Raw genomic sequence first — 23,830 nt, 5'->3', positions numbered from 1 at the left:
TATCCCAAATAATAAAGACTAGTTTTTGCCAATAATGAAGTTTTAGTCCAATTTGGGAGGCATCCTGGTACCTTATCTGCTTGTGTGTCTAAATGCCAGAGTATTAGAAATGGTCAAGTGTCCGGGGAGCAGAGAGTAGAGAATGGCATATTCTCTATGGGGGAATTCAGGTAAAGAATAAACAAAGATGTACAATTTTGTAAAGAACTTGGGCATAGAATCAAATTGGCCTGGATTTTAGTACAATATTTTCAATATAACATTTGCATCACCTTGAACAAAATATATCATTCTCTACTTTAATTTTCCCCTCTGAAAAAATACAATAATAACTACCTCCAAGGAGTTTCTTTGAAGTTTAAGTGATATGATATAGAGAAAATGTCTAAGAAAGTTTTGGAACATGGTATCTTTTTCTCTCTTTCTATTTTCTTTCTCCCTTCATGCCTTCTCTCCATTTCTCTCTCTCTCTCTCTTTTCTCTGTTTCCTGTAAAATGACTAGCAGGTGGAGAAGCAAGTGGTTATGGCATAATATTTTACTCATGGCTCAAACAGGAGGGAGCAATTCCAGTGGTACCTGCACACAATGATGAAAATTTGGACAGGACTAGATTATCTAAGTCTCACTGGTCATATTAGAAATTTTGGACTTGAGTTGAAACCACCAATAACCACTCAGGTTATGGTCTACTACATAAGCAAGTTTTTTACTATTTCAGGAAATTCTTGCCCAGGGAGAAGGAGCTTCAAGTAACTTTATTATTTGCTTCAGGAAACTCCTAAAAATCCATTTATTTGAACAACTTTCATCTGTCAGCGTAAACAGCACCTTCTCAAAGCACTTGACTCATACAACTGTTTACATTTCTAAAGCTCACTACAAAACATTTGTCTCCTGTATCTTCCAGTCCTAAAGTATAATATCATGAACTTTGGTTGATGCGAGTCAGATCCCTGCATTGGATAATTCACCTTAACCCTCCTCCAAGTTTATAAATATTCTGTCTTTGACCTCCCACTTTGGAGATGCTACTAAAATTGTTAAAATAGTGACCTCCCTCACTGCAGTAATCAAGAAATTTGGCTTGCCTTATCAAGAAATTAATTTAGTGGGTTTTTTTTTTCTAGGAATTGGCAGTCAAAAGACTTTACCTTTAATTACTTTTAAAGTTGTTTTGTTTTATATTTGCATGGTTTCATGAAACATGAATCATTAAGAGCATAAACGTGAGAGTGGTAGAATAATAAACCAAAACAGAGAAGAGAGGTGGAAAAATAAAGACAAAGCCTATCAAAAGCGTCTGGGTAAAAGCCAATAAACTGAACTGAAGTAATGGTAATGCAACTGAAAAGAGGTGACTAGATTAGAGCGATATGTCTGATGGAGGGCTTTGCAAGAGATAAGAGTTAAAAGTAAGGAATAATTAGTATCACAAGACTCCAAGGTTTTGCATCTTTGAGACTTAGTGAATCAGTGAACTCACTAATTATAATAGAGAATAAAGATGTAAGATTCATTGGGTGGAGTGGAGTGGGTTATGGGACTGATGTTTAATTGCCGAATTTGAAAAAAATGTATAGCAGTGGATTTCAAGTGAGAGCACTTACCCATACCTTCAATCCTAAAAAAGGGATGTTTGGAAATATCTGGAGACGTTTTTGGTTGTTACAACTCAGGATGTAGTGGTATCTTGTGTGTCAAAACCAGGAATGCTACTCAACAGGCTGCAATGTACATGAGTGTCCCCACATAACAAAAATTATCCTGTTTAAAATGTCAATAGTGCCACGATTGAGAAAACTTGGTCTACAGGCACAAATAGATAACAAAAATGATTTGTTAAAACACTTGTTGAATTAATTACTTCCATACCTAAAGGTATGTCCAAGGCAATTTATTATAACCAATAGAAAAGTGGTGTCAAAGACAAGAATAATTTATCAGGAGGAAAGAGCAGATTGTTTGTTCTATCTGAGCCTAGTCTGCTCACTTTCACTCTTGCCCTTGCCCTCAGCGCTTCTGTTACTTGGGTGACCTCTTTCTCTGAATACTACAGGCTGAAATCCAGCCCACCTTGCAAGAGGCACATACAAAGCCATGTGATTCAAGAGTCTGTTCACATACCTCAGTTCTGTCCAGATGTGAAGTAGTAGTTCTCATGGTGCTTTATTTAAGCTTCCAGTTCAAACCCTCTTTCAAAATGTAACCATCAGCACTCCAATCTCGCTAGTCTGTAATGTTTTCAATTTCTTATGTGAGGCACAATTTATAACTTAATTCTTTGTCCCTTCACTTTCTAACAGGGAGTTTACTTCTGCACACAGAGTAGACGTGCAACAAATGAATGTGGGATTGAACACCTCTTCCTCAGACTGATAACTGAGTAAAGTTACATTATTCATTGCATGTCTGCGTAAGTTCTGTTAATGTTGATTTTTAAAAAACAAGTCAAATCATGACTTTCCCACAGATATAAAGAGAATATGAACTCAATATTTTATTTAACTAATTAATTAGAAAACCGAGTAGATGTTATAACTGGTTCAAAGGAGAAGTCAAAAATGTATGCTTATATGGAGAAAACTGTTGAAATGAATGTACAAATCGATGAACACTGGTTTTTCCCAGGGGGAAGAGGAAGGAAAGTCAACTGAAATCTCCACTGGACAGAAAACATCTGCATGTCTAGAGACAAGAATTATTTTGCATTGCTCTCCGTTATCCACAACTTTCAGAGTTGTAAAATAGCTCCCAGAGAATCTAGTCAGATAACCCTGAAGGGTTTGCTCTAGACAATACATTGCTTTCCCTTGAATTACATTTTCCCTTGCAGTTATAATAATTCACCCCCATAAGATCTAAACCTCTTAGATCTAAAACAAAAGTTTTCAGAGAGAACAGCAATTAGGTCTATTCTAATCTATCGTGTGTTTTCATCTAAATTTCCCTTTTAATTCCAATGCAATCTTGTCCAGTAGAACTACTTTAAAACCCATAAAATGCCACTTCAAGTTTTAATTTTTATGTAATAGATTATGCAATCTTGTGGTATGTAAAAAATATCACTATCAAAGCTGTAATTTCTCTTTGTTCGACAAATTATGTTATGGTACATGAAAAGTAGGTTGCTACTCATTTCTTCAGAAAATGCTTTTCTCGAAAAAAATGTTGTATTGATATGAAAAAAGTATTAGAATGTTTATATATATATATATATATGTTTGTACTACTACCACTGCCAGTGCATACCTATACTTCCCATTATATAAATAATAGTTTTGAAATAAGTAAAAAAAATTAGTGGACTAAACTTCAAAACTATTTACAATGAAAAGTTTATTTTATTCAGTTTCTTAAAAGATTCTTAAGTTCTACATTAGGTTTCATCATGTTTCCCTTCTAAATGTTCCCAATTATTTTTTGACTTGACAGTTTCATCTATTGCCTACATTAATTTCTAATTTCTCAGACTGTGTCAGACAATGCTCAGATACTACTGCTTGCCCCAGTGGTAATTTCCTGCAGATTTTGTGTTCTAAACCAGGGACCACACAAAAACTTTACTTCAGATTTTTTTTTCAAAGCTTCCGGTAGTTACAAATTCCAGCTTTAAAAATTCCTTCCCAAGGTTGGTATTATATTTCCCTGCACAGTAATCCTCCTTTTACCTTCCTACATTATGCTTTTCATCTTGAGGATAAACTAAAAGCACTGAGAAGATTACATTTAGACTTTAAAAAATATCTCTCCTTTATTTCAGGAGGTGCCAAATCCTTTTAGGTGATTATACTAGTTTATGATCAATGCTCCTAGAAAAATCTGAAACAGAAATTAAGGAAACACTCCCATTTACCATTGCAACAAAAAAATAAAATACCTAGGAATAAACCCACCTAAGGAGACAAAAGACCTGTATGCAGAAAACTATAAGACACTGATGAAAGAAATTAAAGGTGATACAAACAGATGGAGAGATATACCATGTTCTTGGATTGGAAGAATCAACAATGCTTTATTTTTGAGTTTCAAGTAGACATTTAAATTCTCGGCACAGATTTTGTATCAAAGAAAGGGTTTTAGAGTATTTTTTTTCTCTCCTTAGAATCAAAATCCAGAGCCTGAAATGACTGAAAACATAAAATTTATGCCATAAACAGTAGGCATCAAAGACTTCCTAATCAGTAATAGCCAATCTTCCTGCATACTCAGAGAGAAAGATGAAATGCACCACACAATTAAGGAGATGATTTTATTCAGGCCATTGCAATAAGGAACTTCATTAATGAGGAACATCCTTAAAAACAAAAAAGGAGGCTTGGGTTTTATAGAGGCAGGTAAATAAGTGAGTCATTGGAAATGGTGAAAGTGACTTTTATCTGGGAATATGGGAGAATATGGTGGTCCTTTGCTATTAACCTTTTCTGAAAAAGAAAAAGATGGAGGGATTTTTTAAGCTTAATTTCTTCCCAGCAGCAAAAAGTTCAACATTATCATCTGGTGAGAAAAATATCCCATGGGCTGGGATTAAGACGTAGAGTCAGAGAGGTGAGCAAAAGAGTTAAATGCCAGTGTGGACTTTGTGAAAGCACCTCTTCCTTTGATCTCACACCCAACCTAAGGTACCGTTAGGTTAGAGTCCAAATTTGAAAATCTAGGAAGGACAGGACAAAGATGAGTGTAAGATCTGCGAGTAGGAGAGATGTGTATCATTGCTGAGTGTCGTCTGGGAATGCAACAGCTCTCCAATCCACACTTGACCCTCCACTCTTCCTCTCCCTCCCCACTTACCAATCTCCACTCTCTGTAGGGCTCAGCATCAGTGGAATGGACAAGCAGCACATTTGCTGTGTCTGTCGACTGGAAAGACTAGACACAACCTCAGCAGCCTCATCACACTTCCAAAGGGATGCAGAAAGGCATGCAATTTCCTGGCAAACGCTAGCATCTTTCTTGTTGCAGCTGAGAAAGCTCTTTAGGGTTACTAGATCCCTCTGGGCTCTTTCTCTCACATCTTAAGGAACACAGGAATGATATTCAACTTTATATGTCGGTGTATCATTAATGTTCAGTATATATTTGAATACAAAACTCAAAAGATCTGTGATAAAGTTCATGATTCACTTATCATGGCTTCTCAACTTCAGAATTATTGGCATTTTGAGCAGGATAATTCTTTGTTTTGACAGAATGAAGGGTTGTCTTGTTCATTGTAGGATGTTTCCACACATCTTTGAACTCTACTCATAGATGACAGTAATACTTCTCCCCTTCTCCTGAATTGTAAGTTATGACAATCAAAATAACTTCTCCAGCCATTGCAAATTGTCCCCTGGAAACAAAATCACTCTCAGTTGGGTGAGAGCCACTGGTTTCAGCTATGGATTGCCCTTGAAAGTAACTGGCATAGAAGTGGGCATATGATATTGTTCTGGCCTATAAGAACAAGGAAGAGTCTTCTGGGGAGACTTCCTTCCATCTTGGTTTGCTCAGGCTGCCCTAAAAAAATACCATAGGCTGGTTGGCTTAAAAAATAGAAATTTATTTCTATTTGGTTCCTGATGAGAGCTCTGTTCCTGATTTTTATGTGATTGCATTTTCATTGTCTTCACATGGTGGAGACTGAATGATGAGGTGGGGAGAGAGAGAGAGAGATTGAGACAGAGAGAGAGATTCTTTCTTTTTCCTCCTCATTTTATAATGCCACAGTCTAATCAGATTAGGGCTCCAGACTTATTTAACCATAATGTCTTCCTAAAGATTCTATCCTCAGAGAGAGTCACATTGGGGATTATGACTACAACATATGAATTTGGGGGGAACACAATTCAGTCACCTTCTGAGAATGTTTTTTTCCTACTCTTACAAGGGACCACAAACAAAGTGGCCTGTTCCCTATTTCTACCTTTTAATATGGCCATTTGAGGAGTTGATTCATTGATCTACCTCCTTGTGCCACCTTGAGGGGCATAACTAACCCACTAATGATGATTGAGGAGTAGGAACAATTTTTAATTTCCCTGCTTGAATTGGTTTTTTCAACACATTATCCCTTGTACATGCCTCAAGCTTCATTTCTAACCTGTTCTGACTCTCTGATCAATAATTAAGTCCATAAGCTCCCAATGTACATTATCAGACAAAAAATTAAATCAACACAGCAGAGTCCGGATATCCTCAAATACTTTGTTCTAGGGTTATCTCCAGCAAACTCAATTTATGTTTGTTTGGTTTTTTTTTCTCGCATTTGGCTGCAGAAAGAAATCTTCAGTATATCTTTATTTAGTAGTAAGGAGAGGAGGAGACCTTCACTGAGAAGGAATGAAAGGTATACCTGTGTACTTCACAGACTCAGAATAGATTACCTTTTTCAAGGATCAGCATGTCTTACTGTGTCATAAAAGAGAGAAAATGAAAGGAAATCTATATGAGGAAGTGGGGCAATTTAGAAGCTCCAGATTTTCTATATAGAAAGAGCTTAAGGGAGAAGCTTTGCTAGGAAGGATGTCAAGAAAAAGTATGGAATTCATCTTGAAGCTGTACTGTTTGGCCCCATGACTGAGGACAAGATATATGGGGAAGAATCACCCTAGGCAACCCTACATAAAGGTCCAGAAGTAAAGCTGGACAAAAGGTCCAACCTTAGCACAGCAACTTGAGAACAGTTCTACTGATCTAACAATTTAGTGGGGAGGTATCACTGCCTAGGATTCAAGACCTTGCAGTCTCACTTGTCTTATCACCACAGAAGATGCTCCAGAATGATCCTGAGGTCAGGAGACCACTGTAAGTCTATATATATTTGTGTGATGTTGGTGCAGATTTATAAATTACTTACTGTGGGCTGAGCAGAGTTTCTCTTCTCAAAAATTATGACCTCCAGAGGGAAGAAATAATTCTTTTGTTTTTGTGTCCCCCATACTTACCTGAGTAAATGAACAATTAAATCTTTCTGGAGGCAAAAGAAGAAATTATTCAAGTGTATCAGTCACCCTCAGTTAAGTTGTAGACAAAAGCACAAAACTCAAGCTAAAGGAGTAACTAACATTTAGACATTTGGAAGAATAAGGATGTAAGTTCCATAAAAGACCATGCTTGTCTTGGTCATCACTCTATCCCATGTGGTGTGACCAGTGACTGACTGGTATACAGCTGTCACTTCATAAATATTTGTTAAATGAATTAAAGTGAATTTTTCCTTTAACGTATGGCTGCTAAATGTGAGATATTTTTAACTTTTCTCAAATAAGTTGTTTCAAGTTTTTTTCTTTCATGATTTATTTAGTTAGACCTGCCCATGGAGTTAATTCTGTTTTGTTGTTCTTGTTGTTCTTGTTGTTGTTTTTAAACTCATTCTCCTTATTTGCCAATCAACAAAGTTATCTGAAAATCTTCTGTAATGAAAATTCCATGCATTCAGTAGCAATGAAGGCAAAGCCCTTAGGGGACCTGGATTCTCCATCAAAGGCAAATTTAAAAGAAAGCAAAGATGCCCGGTCCCAAACTGAATAAGGTAAAGCATATAACTCTCTGCCTGCTTTAATTGGTGAAGTGGGCAGATAATCGATATGGGGTATTGTTGAGAGCAAGACATTCATTTCAGTGCTGATTACTACCAGACCTGCCTCAGGGGAGAGAGATCCCACTAAAGCTATGTCACATGCTCTTAAAACCACTTCAAAAGGAAAGGAGGAGGGAAGTTTTTTTTCACACAACATAAAGCTGATTTCTGAGAAAGTAAATATGTATTAATTGATAAAAAAGACATGCCAATATTTCCCCCTAGGCATCCTGGCTGATAAAACTCGCTGCATTTTATCTAGAAGTTTTCTAGTAAGCTACATACATAAAAAACAAAATAGAAAATATTATTCTTAGTTTAATTTATAAAACTTAAAAATGTTATTTAGGCAGTTTAAAGCTGTGAAAAAGGACAAAATACAATAATACCATATGGCTGTTTAACCCTTTACAGTATTGAACATGTTGTCACATATTAGCATTATTTGATTCTTGAGAGCTTTGCCAGGCAAATTTGGTGAGTATGATTGGACAAGAACTGTTATTCCCATTTGACAAATAAGGGAAATGAGACTCATAGAAGTTACATGATTTAAAAGAAGTTGCAGAGCTAAAATTTTAGAAGTAAGACAAAAAAGTAATGTTTTCTCACTATATTAGGTAAGAGAAAAAGTTTCAACTCAGTGATGTCAACTTAGCCAAAAACATATTAGAAAAAGAAAAGCAAATGAAATACACAGTAAGCATAAGGAAGGAAATCATAAAGATCAAAGCAGAAATCAATGAAATGGGATACAAAAGATAAGAAAATCAATGGAACAAAAACTGACTCTTTGAGAAGATCATTAAAATTGTTTAGTCTTTAGTCAAAATCATCAGGAGAAAAAGAGAGAAGACACAAATTACTGAAATCAGGAATTAAAGAGGTGACATCACTATACATTCTACAGATAATAAAAGGATAATATGTGACTAATGAACAATGTTACATCAATACATTTGACAAGTTAGATTAAATGGGAAAATTTATTTAAATACTAAAGCTTACTCTAGAAAACTAGATAACCTAAAATCCACTATACATGAAAAGAATGACATTTGTAGCTAAAAACCTTCTGGCTAGGAAAATTTCAGGTGCAGATAGTTTCGCTGTGAATTCCATCAAACGTGTAATGGATAAATAATACAAATTCTTTGTAAACTCTTCCGAAAACTTAAAGAGGAAGGAATACTTCTGAATTCATTCTATGCAACTATTATTACCAATAACATGAACATAGATGCAAAAAATTTAAACAAAATGTTAGATATAAAAATCTAAATATGATCAAGTGAGGTTAATCCAAGAAATGCAAGGTTTGATTTACTATTTTAGAATCAATCAATGTAATTCACCATATTGGAGCAACTAAAACAGACAAAAAAAATAATTTCTTCAATAGACACAATAAAAGCATTTGACAAAAGCTAAAATCCATTCATCAAAAAATCTCTCAGCAAACTAGAAATAGAAGAGAATTTCTTCAATCTGATAGAAAGCATCTACCAAAACATACAGCAAGTATTATACTTATTGGTGAAAGACCAAATACTTTTCCCCTATTATCAGGAACAAAAATAGTATGTCCACTCTCACTACTTCTATTCAACAGTATACTCCAAGTTCTTGACAGTGAAATCAGGCAAGATACAGAAATAAAAATCTCCAGATTTGAAAGGAAGAGGTTAAATGGATTTATCTCAGATAGCATGATTATTTATGTAGATATGATGGAATCCACAAAAAAGCGCTACTAGAACTAATAATTGAGTTTAATAAGGTGGCATGATGTGGAGAAACAGAGTTGGGCACAATGAATTTATTCCAGCAGAATACTTGGTCAAGTTGTAAATTTCTGCTGGGGTAGTAACTGTTAGAGTTTCAGCTTCCCTTACTTTTGTTGTGCCCAGTAAGTCACAAGCAAAGTAAATGTCTGATTTCATCTTTCACTTTTGAATTTCTTCAAGTGCACATTTTCAGCTAAGCTGGAACAAGATGATCCTTTGTCTTCTTTTTTCAGCTCTAATGTTATAAACCAGTATCCTATTTGTGGTATATTTAGGGCCACATTTTTCACAATTTTGTGTCTTTTGGTGGAGACTTTGCTGTTTAAGATGGCCCTCAGTAGCAGTGATGAAGTTCTGTCTATTGTCGCTAAGCACAAGAAAGCTGTGATACACCCCAGGGAGAAAGTACATGTCTGAGAAGCTTCACTATGATATATGAGTCCATGATGAGTTCAGTGTTAATGAATCACCAATATATTTCCAATAAGGTGCCTTTATTCAGAAATACACAAAGCAAAGTTATGTACTGACTTGTTGATAAAAATGTTGTGACTACAGGTTTGTGGTATTGTAGTAACCTAACCCTGCATTACCCCTAGAGCAGTGGTGCAGCATTCACTAATTCAGGATTTGTGGTGACTTTATAGAACACAACTACCAAGAATAATGATAACTGACTGTGTCTGATAAATGATTGTGTCTAGTTTACTGAAAATTAAGAAACTCAAATCTCAACAATATACAAAAAAAATTAAAATGAGTAAATTATTTGAACAGATATATTAACAAAAAAGATATATGGATAGCAAATTAACATATGTAAAGATGATCAACATCATTAGTTATTAGGGAAAAGGAAATAGAACCATAATACGATATTAAAGCATACCTATTAGGATGGCTAAAATTAAAAGAATATGGAGGAACTGAAATTCTCAGACACTGGTGGTGGGAATGTAAAATAGTACAAGTTGGGAAAGTAGTTTGGCATTTTTAAAAGTTAAGCATATACCCACCATATGATCCAGGCATTCTACTCTTAGATATTTTTCCAAATGCAAAGAAAACATATGTCCATACAAGGACTTGTATATGAATGGAAGTTTTCTTTGTATTAGCCACCAAATGGAAATAATCTAAAAGTCCATCAACAGATGAATAAATAAAACTATGGAATATCCCCAAACAGGATATCATTCAGTAATAAAAAGGAATAAACTGTTGATGCACAGTACGGCATTAATGAAACTCGAAGTAATAAGCAGAGTGAAAATAAGCCAGATTAAAAAAAAAGAGTGCAAACTATGTAAAAGTCTAGAAAACACAAAGTAATCACCAGTGACAGAGAGACGATCAATGGTTACCTGAGAACTGGAATGAAGGGTAGGGAAAGGGAAAGGATGGGTAGGAAAGATTACAAAGGGGTGGCAGGAGACTTTGGGGTGATGGATAAGTTCATTATCTTGATTAAGGTGATGGTGTGAGCAGTATATACTTCTGTCAAAAGTTATCAAATTATAAACTTTAAATATATATAGTTATATTAATTATAACTCAATAAAAGTATTTATTTTTTTAAAGTCAATAAGCCCTAAAATTAATAGTTTTTTAAAAATCCCTAGTCTAATGCTTTCAACTACAACATGTGTAAAGTAACAAGATGTATATATAAAAGATATATAATATATATAATATATAGCTATATAATATATAATTTCTCTCTCTACGTATATATATATATATATATGCTAAATAAGCACACATTATAATTTTTATTCATCACATTATAACACATTAGTTACTGGTAACATAAAATTTATACATCATTTATTCCTCATATTAGGTGTTTGGAGGCAGGGACGATGTTGTCGTGTAGTGAAAATAATATTTATAGAGCAACTATTATCAGCCAGCAACAATGTTGAGCTTTTCAGACATGTTATTTGGTTTCATCCTTACAAAATTCTTTAAGATATAAAAGATTTTCTCATTTTATAATTGATAAAACTGAGGCACAGAGAAAAGTTTCTCAATGTCACATTTTCAGTGAGAGGTTGACTTGCAATTCAACCCCAAGTTTTGGTGACTCCAGAGTTCCAGTTTTCTTGACTTACATGATATATATTATATTACATTATGTTATATATATTTATTATATATGTTAGATATTGTAAATAACATATTCTTGCACTCATACCTCTGAAATAAATGATAAAGCTCAGAAACTTTCAAGGTAAGCTCTCCAGTGCTATGATTCTATATGCATTTTATCTAGCCTTCCTATAACAATATAATAAACACATGTTTATGTAATATATTCATAGTAACACCTGTTTTTGTCAATCAATACAAAATATATATCTGAGAAAAATGTGCATGTTCCATAGTTAAATACCAAACTCCAGCTGTCTGCATCAGTGAAGAATATGTTTACACTCCAATTGTTAAAATTAATTATTTGTTTATGTAAGACATTCTGCCTTCATTAATGCACATGATTAAATAGAAATGCTTCAGAACACAATAATTATTAACCTCTCTTCACTAAAAGGAGTCTCACATTCAGTCAAGAGCCTTATAAGTACAATTACAATAAAGGCAAAGGATCCTTCTTAAACTAATTCAAGGTTTGCTTGAAAAAGAAAAGTATAAATTCCACTGATGTGCTTACCCATTGCTCTTCACTCGCACAGTCTTCAATCATTGTACCATCTTCAGTTATAAAAGTGTATATATGCATGTGTATACCCACATGTCTACAAATGCATACAAAACCCAAAGCAACATCAGATATTAATTTAAAATGGAGTAAGATTCTCACCTGTGGGGCTCAGGCTAGGAGCCCATTATTGCCGTTCTCTACAAAGAAAAGTTCAACTAATTGAATAGCAATGCAAATGTAGTTTCCTACAACAATCCTGACCAATCCATCTTAACCTGAAATGCTACACATTGTTAAGACCTGACCGAACTAATCAATTCTGATGAAAATGTCTCAGTCTTACTAGTAGGTATACAAGTAGTTAAATTAGATTTGGCATTTCAATAGAAAAGTATTCATGTAAACATGGGAATGCACCACAAGAAAATGAGACATAACAATTATTTTATTTACAATACAGATAGTTTGAAACTTTGTTGTTAAAGACACCAAAAGAGTTGAGCATATAATCTGGGTCTTGTACTAATTTTGGAGAATTAATAAATCACGTATTTGTCTTGTGTTACCCAAAAAGTCATGTTGAACCTACCGAAAAGCGATTTTTTTCCTGTTCTGCTCTACGTGTTCTTTACATCATCATGTTCATCTGAGAATATGGTTATATACATATGGGGCTAATAATGAGTATGCAATATATTTTCCCCTGAAGAGATTAATAGGTTGGAAAATGGGGAGACTTTTTGCCAATCGTGAATTAAGATAGAGCAATGATTTTCAATGTACAATCTTTGGCCTATTGTTAGGTCAGGAAAATCCTTCCAATGGACTGTGAAACTAATTCAAAAAATGTCAATCCTTTACACTGTTCTTACTGGTCCATGACACTTAATTCCATGGACTTTGTTTTTTATAAATAAATAAGAACTACTTCCTGATAATCGATTAACTGAATTATTACACACTCTTAAGATTTGGAATTCACAAGTTTAAAAAGTTCATTGAGGACAGTAAACATTTTGCTAAAAAGTCTGATTGCCATGTAAAGATGGAAAATGCTGTGAATTCTCCCTCTGGGCTTGGGCACAGAGGGTTTTCCAGAAATATCACTGTTGTCTTGAGTTGCACATTTTTAATTGCTGCTCTGCTTTGCTTGCAGTAATGACTTATTGCAAGTATATATTTTAGTTTGCTCTGGAGTCTACAGTGAGTACTGCTGTATTTTTCTCAAACTAGTATTTGTAGTTGGTGCTTTTCCAAAAACTACGTATTAATGTGCTTAGATAGATGTGGATTAAACATGAAATCATCAGTAACTCCTAAAATGTGCTACTTCGTAGCCACTTCATTGGAAACTGGTGATGATGAAACTGGTAGATGAGCCATGGGTTAAATTGTCTTCCACCTGAACATGTTTCTCTTTAAAAATAATGAGAGGCACTGGAATGAAGAAGGTTGCAAATGACATACGTAGTCTGAGTTTAATTTTGTCTTATATTGTATTTTTTCTGTATATACTCTGTGTGGTGTGTGTGTGTTTGTATGAGAGGAGGCAGAGAGAGACACTACTGACAGAAAGACTGACTATAGGATAATTATGCTGCTTCAATGCCTAGCTATCTATTCATCTAGCTACAAAATGTTAACAACTTTTCTCTCTACATAGGGAGATTATAAGTAATATTAAATTTATTGTATATATATTTATATTTTTCAAAATTCTGCCTTTCATATGCATTAACATTAAAAAGAAGAATTCAATGTGAATAACTTGGTCTTGGATTAAGTATGCTCAGCTGCCTAATTTGGGGTCCAGAAGGCTGGGGGCAGGGAGGGAAGGGAGTGATATAAATATACATATAGGGCTTCCCTGTTGGCGCAGTGGTTGAGAATCTGCCTGCCAATGCAGGGGACACGGGTTCGAGCCCTGGTTTGGGAAGATCCCACATGCCGCGGAGCAACTAGGCCTGTGAGCCACAACTACTGAGCCTGCGCGTCTGGAGCCTGTGCTCCGCAACAAGAGAAGCCACGATAGTGAGAGGCCCGTGCACCGCGATGAAGAGTGGCCCCCGCTCGCCGCAACTAGAGAAAGCCCTCGCACAGAAACGAAGACCCAACACAGCCATAAATAAATAAATAAATAAAAATTGAAATATACATATATCCACACCCGGATGCTTCCTGGGTGGAGTTACAATAAGACAAGTGAGTACAGGCTGAGAATGAATGAACTTCCATTTCAAAATGAGGACATTATCTATGTTCTATTCTTTAACATCAAGCACAGCTGTGTTCTATGCAGGGGGATTCAGATATTAACTTCTGCTGGCTCCTAATAACTTATGCAAATATTTTGACCTCTTCTCAGACTGGACTCTTCTTTTTCCAGGCCCTTCACTTCATCTTTTGTAATTCCTATGGCATCTTGTACATACAGTCTCATTCTTGCTTCAGTGCTCATACTGATTTTTGAAGTCTCTTAATTTTTTTTTTAAAGATTGAAATTTTTTTTTTTAATTTTTATTTTTGGCTGTATTGGGTCTTGGTTGCTGCGTGCGGGTTTTCTCTAGTTGTGGCGAGCGGGGGCTACTCTTCATTGTGGTGCGCGGGCTTCTCCTTGCAGTGGCTTCTCTTGTGTGGAGCCTGGCCGCGGGCTCTGTAGTTGTGGCATGTGGGCTTAGTTGCCCCGCGGCATGTGGGATAATCCCAGACCAGGGGTCGAACCTGTGTCCCCTGAATTGGCAGGCGGATTCTTATCCACTGCGCCACCAGGGAAGTACTGAAGTCTCTTAATTTTGATGACACTTGCTCTTCTCACTGTCTTTACATCACAAACTTCTTGTTAATTGCTTTCTAAGAAATCGTAGGCTTCTCTCAATAGCTCTGCAAAACTTGCCTTTATAGGTATATGACTTCCCTTTTACCTTCACAGAATTCCTGGGTACTTGTGTGTTCTCTCAGTGGCTTCTGCCTATCCTAATCACTATCCACACAGTGGTATACTAAGAAACTTTTTAATCTTTTCAAATCAGGAAGAATCACTGCCTTACTTGAGGTCTGAGCTAAAAACAGATTCTGCAGTGGGCACCCATGTGACATTTGCCTTGTAGCACCCTCAAGTGATCTACAACAGCAAGCTTTCAAGAATAGCTCAGGGAAATTAGTGTTTAATGGCCACAAATCCTGTTTGGATATAGCTGGACGGAGTCTTGGAGTCTCATTTTTCATGTGGCTTTATAACTTTGACCACCCCTAAGTGTTTTTGCAGTCTCCATTGTTCAACAACAGACTGTTTGACACTAGCTTGGACACCCTAGATAGAACCCTCTGCTGACCTCCACCTACCTTAGAAATCCACCACCTTTGGGAGTGGTTGAACCATGAATAGCAATCCCAAGACTTTGTAGGAACAAACCTAAGGTACATTAAGTGGACACCAGAGTTCATATAAACCCAGCCACTTGTTAACTGCTGCACTTTTCTAGTGTTCTTTTAAAAATGACACTACAGTTACACCAGCCCGATAATTTAAACCCTTCAACAACTTTCCAGCATTTGTAGAATGAAGGCCAAAATCTTTAACATGAGTTTTTAGACCATGTGTGATCTAGTCCTGGCCTCCATGTCATCATAGAGTGCTATTTTCCCCCTCACTATCTTTCTTCAAATCACATTAGCTTTCTTTCTATTTCACAAAAGATACATTCTGTTTCTCATCTCAGGAGCTTTACACATGCTGTTCCTTGTACCTGGAATGATCTTATCTCCCACACCTTTCTCTAGCCAGTTCTTACTCACCTGTCAGAGCTTAGCATACATTTCAAATCGAAGATGACTCACTCCTTGATTTTCTAATATGAAGTCAGGGTGTCCTCCGATTTCTCAAATCACCCTGCACTTTATTATTTTTAATAATAATTGTCTAAAAAATAGTTGGAATAAATTAATGGATTTTAACTAATAAGAATGTATCAATATTAGTTAATTTATTGTAACAACTGTACCACACTAATGTAAGAGGCTAATAAAAAGGGAAACTGGCTGGGTGTACAGGACCATTCTATACTACCTTTGCCAGTTTTCTGTAAATCTAAAATTGTTCTAAAAATAAAGGTCATTTAAAAATAAGTGGATGGGGGGGTGCTTCAAGATGATGGACGTGAAGATCACCTTCCTCCCCACATATACATCAGAAATACATCTACATGTGGAACAACTCATACAGAACACCTGCTGAACGCCGGCAGAAGACCTCAGACTTCCCAAAATGCAAGAAACTCCCACATACCTGGGTAGGGCAAAAGAAAAAAGAAAAGACAAGAGACAAAAGAATAAGGATGGGACTTGCACCTCTGGGAGGGAGCTGTGAAGGAGGAAAATTTCCACACACTAGGAAGCCTCTTCATTGGCAGAGATGGGGGGTGGGCGGGGGGGAAACTTCAGAGCCGCGGAGGAGAGCACAGCCACAGGGGTGCAGAGGGCAAAGCGGAGAGATTCCCGCACAGAGGATCGGTGCCGACCAGCACTCACCAGCCTGAGAGGCTTGACTGCTCACTCGCTGGGGCGGGCGGGGGCTGGGAGCTGAGGCTCAGTCTTCGGAGGTCAGACCCCAGGGAGAGGACTGGGGTTGGCTGCGTGAACACAGCCTGAAGGGGTCGAGTGCACCACACCTAGCCAGGAGGAAGTCCAGGAAAAAGTCTGGACCTGCCTGAGAGGCAAGAGACCATTGTTTCAGGGTGCATGAGGAGAGGGGATTCAGACCACTGCCTAAATGAGCTCCAGAGACAGGCACGAGCTGCAGCTATCAGCACAGACATCAGAGACCGGCATGAAATGCTAAGGCTGCTGCAGCCACCAAGAAGCCTGTATGCAAGCACAGGTCACTATCCACACCTCCCCCCCACCCCCCCCCGCCCTGGGAACCTGTGCAGCCCACCACTGCCAGGGTCCCATGATCCAGGGACAACTTCCTGGGAGAACACACAGCATGCCCCAGGCTGTTGCAACATCACACCAGCCTCTGTCGCTGCAGGCTCGCCCTGCATTCCATACCCCTCCCCACCCACCATGGGCTGAGTGAGCCAGAGCCCCATAATCAGCTGCTACTTTAACAATTTAACACCCTCCTTTCTGGGCAAAGAACAGATGCAAGAGGGCGACATACATGCAGAGGCGGGGCCAAAACCAAAGCTGAATCCCAGGAGCTATGTGAACAAAGAAGAGAAAGGCAAATTTCTCCGTGCAGAATCAGAATCAGTGGATTAAGTCCCCAAAGTCAACTTGATGTACCCTGCATCTGTGGAATAATATCTGAAGAGATAACAAATCATCCCAAAATTGAGGCAGTGGACTTTGGGAGCAAATGTAGACTTGGAGTTTGCTGTCTGCAACTGACTTGTTTCTGATTTTTATGTTTATCTTAGTATAGATTTTAGTACTTGATATCATTGATGGATTTGTTTATTGGTTTGGTTGCTCTCTTCTTTTTCTCTTATTACTTTTTAAATTTTTTTATTTTAATAATTATTTTTCTATTTTAATTATTGTGTTGCATTGTATTTATTTACTTATTTATTTTCTTTCTTTTTTCTCCCTCTTTTTCTGAGCCGTGTGGCTGACAGGATCTTGGTGTTCCAGCCTGGTGTCAGGCCTGAACCTCTGAGGGGGGAGAGCTGAGTTCAAATCATTGGATCACCAGAGTCCTCCTGGCCCCAAGTAATATCAATCAACGAGAGCTCTCCCAGAGTTCTGTCTCAACACTAAGACCAGCTCCACTCAATTGCCAGCAAGCTCCAGTGCTGGAAACCACATGCCAGCTACCAAGGCAGGAACACAGCCCCACCCATTAGAGAGAGGCTGCCTAAAATCACACTAAGTTCACAGACAGAAGAAAACACACTACTGGACGTGGCCTTGCTCACCAGAAACACAAGATCCAGCCCCACCCACCAGAACACAGGCACTAGTCCCCTCCACCAGAAAGCCTACACAACCCACTGAACCAACCTTAGTCACTGGGGGCAGACACCAAAAACAACAGGAACTACGAACGCATAGCCTGCGAAAAGGAGACCCAAACACAGTAAGTTAAGTAAAATGAGAAGACAGACAAATACGCATCCAGTGAAGGAGCAAGGTAAAAAACCACCAGACCAAAAAAATGAAGAGGAAATAGGCAGCCTACCTGAAAAAGAATTCAGAGTAATGATAGTAAAGATGATCCCAAATCTTGGAAATAGAATGGAGAAAATACAAGAAACATTTAACAAGGACCTAGAAAAACTAAAGAGGAAGTAAACAATGATGAACAACACAATAAATGAAACTAAAAATTCTCTAGAAGGAATCAATAGCAGAATAAATGAGGCAGAAGAACGGATAAGTGACCTGGAAGATAAAATAGTGGAAATAACTACTGCAGAGCAGAATAAAGAAAAAAGAATGAAAAGAATTGAGGGCAGTCTCAGAGACCTCTGAGACAACATTAAATGTACCAAAATTCGAATTATAGGGGTCCCAAAACAAGAAGAGAAAAAGAAAGGGACTGAGGAAATATTTGAAGAGATGATGGTTGAAAACTTCCCTAACACGAGAAAGGAAAGAGTTAATCAAGTCCAGGAAGAACAGAGAAAACAATACAGGATAAATCCAATGGAGAAACATGCCAAGACACATTAATCAAAGTATAAAAAATTAAATACAAAGAAAAAATATTAAAAGCAGCAAGGGAAAAGCAACAAATAACATACAAGGGACTCCCCATAAAGTTAACAGCTGATCTTTCAGCAGAAACTCTACAAGTGAGAGGGAGTGGCAGGACATATTTAGGTGATAAAACGGGAAAACATACAACCAAGATTATTCTACCCAGCAAGGATCTCATTCAGATATGCTGGAGAAATTAAAACCTTTACAGACAAGCAAAAGCTAAGAGAAATCAGCACCACCAAACCAGCTTTACAAGAAATGCTAAAGGAACTTCTCTAGGCAAGAAACACAAGATAAGGAAAAGACCTACAATAACAAACCCAAAACAATTAAGAAAATGGTGATAGGAACATACATATCAATAATTACCTTAAATGTAAATGGATTAAATGCTCCAACCAAAAGACACAGACTGGCTGAATGGATAAAAAAATGAGACCCTTATATAGGCTGTCTGCAAGAGACCCACTTCAGACCTAGGGACACATACAGACTGAAAGTGAGGGGATGGAAAAAGATATTCCATGCAAACGGAAATCAAAAGAAAGCTGGAGTAGCAATTCTCATATCAGACAAAATATACTTTAAGGGCTTCCCTGGTGGCGCAGTGGTTAAGAATCCGCCTGCCAATGCAGGGGACACGGGTTCGAGCCCTGGTCTGGGAAGATCCCACATGCCGCGGAGCAACTGGGACCGTGAGCCACAACTACTGAGCCTGCGCGTCTGGAGCCTGTGCTCCGCAACAAGAGAGGCCGCGATAGTGAGAGGCCCGCGCACCGCGATGAAGAGTGGCCCCCGCTTGCCGCAACTAGAGAAAACCCTCGCACAGAAATGAAGACCCAACACAGCCATAAATAAAATAAATAAATAAATAAATAAATAAATAATTTTAAAATTAAAAAAATATATATATATATATATATACTTTAAAATAAAGACTATCACAAGAGACAAAGAAGGACACTACATAATGATCAAGGGATCAATCCAAGAAGAAGATATAATAATTGTAAATATTTATGCACCTAACATAGGAGCACCTCAATACCTAAGGCAAATGCTAACAGCCATAAAAGGGGAAATCAACAGTAAAACAATAATAGTAGGGGACTTTAACACTCCACTTTCACCAATGGACAGATCATCCAAAATGAAAATAAATAAGGAAACACAAGCTTTAAATGACACATTAAACAAGATAGACTTAATTGATATTTATAGGACATTCCATCCAAAAACAACAGAATACACTTTCTTCTCAAGTGCACATGGAAAATTCTCCAGGATAGATAATATCTTGAGTCACAAATCAAGCCTTGGTAAATTTAAGAAAATTAAAATCATATCAAGTATCTCTTCCAACCACAACACTATGAGACTAGATATCAATTACAGGAAAAACAATTGTCAAAAAACACAAACACATGGAGGCTAAACAATACGCTGCTAAATAACCAAGAGATCACTGAAGAAATCAAAGAGGAAATCAAAAAATACCTAGAAACAAGTGACAATGAAAACACAACGACCCAAAACCTATGGGATGCAGCAAAAGCAGTTCTAAGAGGGATGATTATAGCAATATAATCCTACCTCAAGAAACAAGAAACATCTCAAATAAACAACATAACTTTACACCTAAAACAATTAGAGAAAGAAAAACAAAAAACCCCAAAGTTAGCAGAAGGAAAAAAATCATAAAGATCAGATCAGAAGTAAATGAAAAAGAAATGAAGGAAACAATAGCCAAGATCAATACAACTAAATGCTGGTTTTTGAGAAGATAAACAAAATCGATAAACCATTAGACAGACTCATTAAGAAAAAAGGGCGAACACTCAAATCAACACAATTAGAATTGAAAAAGGAGAAGTAACAACTGACACTGCAGAAATACAAAGGATCATCAGAGATTACTACAAGCCACACTATGGCAATAAAATGGACAACCTGGAAGAAATGGGCAAATTCTTAGAAAAGCACAACTTTCTGAGACTGAACAAGGAAGAAATAGAAAATATAAACAGATCTATCACAAGCAATGAAATTGAAACTGTGATTAAAAGCCTTCCAACAAACAAAAGCCCAGGACCAGATGGCTTCAGAATTCAGGCGAATCCTGTCAAACATTTAGAGAAGAGCTAACACTTATCCTTCTCAAACTCTTCCAAAATATAGCAGAGGGAGGAACACTACCAAACTCATTCTACGAGGCCACCATCACCCTGATACCAAAATCAGACAAAGATGTCACAAAAAAAGAATACTACAGGCCAATATCACTGATGAACATAGATGCAAAAATCCTCAACACAATACTAGCACGCAGAATCCAACAGCACATTCAAAGGATCATACACCATGATCAGGTGAAGTTTATCCCAGAAATGCAAGGATTCTTCAATAAATGCAAATCAATCAATGTTGTACAACATATTAACAAATTGAAGGATAAAAACCATATTATCATCTAATACATGCAGAAAAAGCTTTCAACAAAATTCAACACGCATTTATGATAAAAACACTCCAGAAGTAGCCATAGAGGGAACCTACCTCAACATAATAATGGCCATATATGACAGACCCACAGCCAACATCGTTCTCAAGGGTGAAAAACTGAAACCATTTCCTCTAAGATCAGGAACAAGACAAGGTTGTCCACTCGCACCATTATTATTCAACATAGTTTTGGAAGTTTTTGCCACAGCAATCAGAGAAGGAAAAGAAATAAAATGAACCCAAATAGGAAAAGAAGAAGTAAAACTGTCACTGTTTGCAGATGGTATGATACTATACATAGAGAATCCTAAAGATGCTACCAGAAAACTACTAGAGCTAAGCAATGAATTTGGTAAAGTAACAGGATACGAAATTAATGCACAGAAATCTCTTGCATTCCTATGAACTAAGGATGAAAAATCTGAAAGGGAAATAAGGAAACAGTCCCATTTACCACTGCAACAAAAAGAATAAAATACCTAGGAATAAACCTTCCTAAGGAGACAAAAGAACTGTATGCAGAAAACTATAAGACACTGATGAAAGAAATTAAAGATGATACAAACAGGTGGAGAGATATACCATGTTCTTGGAATGCAAGAATCAACACTGTGACTATACTACCCAAAGCAATCTGCAGATTCAATGCAAACCCTATCAAACTACCAATGGCATTTTTCACAGAACTAGAACAAAAAATTTCACAATTTGTATGGAAACACAAAAGACCCTGTATAGCCAAAGCATTTTGAGAAAGAAAAAAGGAGCTGGAGGAATGAGGCTCCCAGACTTCACACTGTACTACAATGCTACAGTAATCAAGACAGTATGGTACTGGCACAAAAACAGAAATATAGATCAATGGAACAGGATAGAAAGCCCAGAGATAAACCCACACACATATGGTCACCTTATCTTTGATAAAGGAGGTACGAATATACAATGGAAAAGAGAGAGTCTCTTCAATAAGTGGTGCTGGGAAAACTGGACAGCTACATATAAAAGAATGAAATTAGAACACTTTCTAACACCATATACAAAAATAAGCTCAAAATGGATTAAAGACCTAAATGTAAGGCCAGACACTATAAAACTCTTAGAGGAAAACATAGGAAGAACACTGAAATAAATCACAGCAAGATCCTTTTTGACTCATCTCTTAGAGAAATGGAAATAAAAACAGAAATAAACAAATGGGACCTAATGAAACTTAAAAGCTTTTGCACAGCAAAGGAAACCATAAACAAGATGAAAAGACAACCCTCAGAATGGGAGAAAATATTTGCAAACAAGCAATTGACAAATGATTAATCTCCAAAATATAGAAGCAGCTCATGCAGCTTAATATCAAATAAACAAACAACGCAATGTAAAATTTGGCCAAAGGCCTAAATAGACGTTTCTCCAAAGAAAATATACAGATTGCCGACAAACACATGAAAGGATGGTCAACATCACTAATCAGTAGAGAAATGCAAATCAAAACTACAATTAGGTATCACCTCAGAACAGTCAGGATGTCCATCATCAACTAACACAACATTGTAAAGCAATTATACTCCAGTACAGGTGTTAAAAAAAAAAACAAAACTACAAACAATAAATGCTGGAGAGGGAGAGGGTGTGGAGAAAAGGGAACCCTCTTGCACTGTTGGTGGGAATGTAAATTGATACAGCCACTATGGAGAACAATATGGAGTTTCCTTAAAAAACTAAAAACAGAACTACCATATGACCCAGCAATCCCACTACTGGGCATATACCCTGAGAAAACTATAATTCAGAAATAGTCATGTACCACAATGTTCATTGAAACTCTATTTACAATAGCCAGGACATGGAAGCAACCTAAGTGTCCATCAACAGATGATGGGTAAAGAAGATGTGGCACATATATACTATGGAATATTACTCAGCCATAAAAATAAATGAAATTGAGTTATTTTTAATGAGGTAGATGGACCTAGAGTCTGTCATACAGAGTGAAGTAAGTCAGAAAGGAATAAAATACCTTATGCTATATATGGAATATATATGGAATCCAAAAAAAAAAAAAAGGTTCTTATGAACCTAGTGGCAGGACAGGAATAAAGATGCAGACGTAGAGAATGGACTTGACATAGGGAGGGGGAAGGGTAAGCTGGGACTAAGTGAGAGAGTAGCATTGACATATATACACTACCAAATATAAAATAGATAGCTAGTGGGAAGCAGCCGCATAGCACAGCGAGATCAGCTCCATGCTTTGTGACCACCTGGAAGGGTGCAATAGCGAGGGTGGGAGGGAGACGCAAGGGGGAGGGGATATGGGGTTATATGTATACATATAGCTGATTCACTTTGTTATACAGCAGAACCTAACACAACACTGTAAAGCAATTATATCCAATAAAGATGTAAAATAAATAAATAAATAATGAATGAATGGATAGTTGTATAGTTCGTCGTTCCTTCAGTTTGCACATTCCATACATAAAGCATCCCATGTCTAGTTCTCCACTGTGCCTACACATCCCTTGCCTAGAGTAAGCATTTTATACATTTTTGTATGAATGAATAATAAACATGTAAACATACTGAAGTCTATCAGACAATGTCAGGGAACCTTGGCACT

Source organism: Balaenoptera borealis (assembly GCF_965194805.1).
Source record: "Balaenoptera borealis genome assembly, chromosome: 3".
Lineage (NCBI taxonomy): Eukaryota > Metazoa > Chordata > Mammalia > Artiodactyla > Balaenopteridae > Balaenoptera > Balaenoptera borealis.
This window is presented reverse-complemented; position numbering follows the sequence as displayed.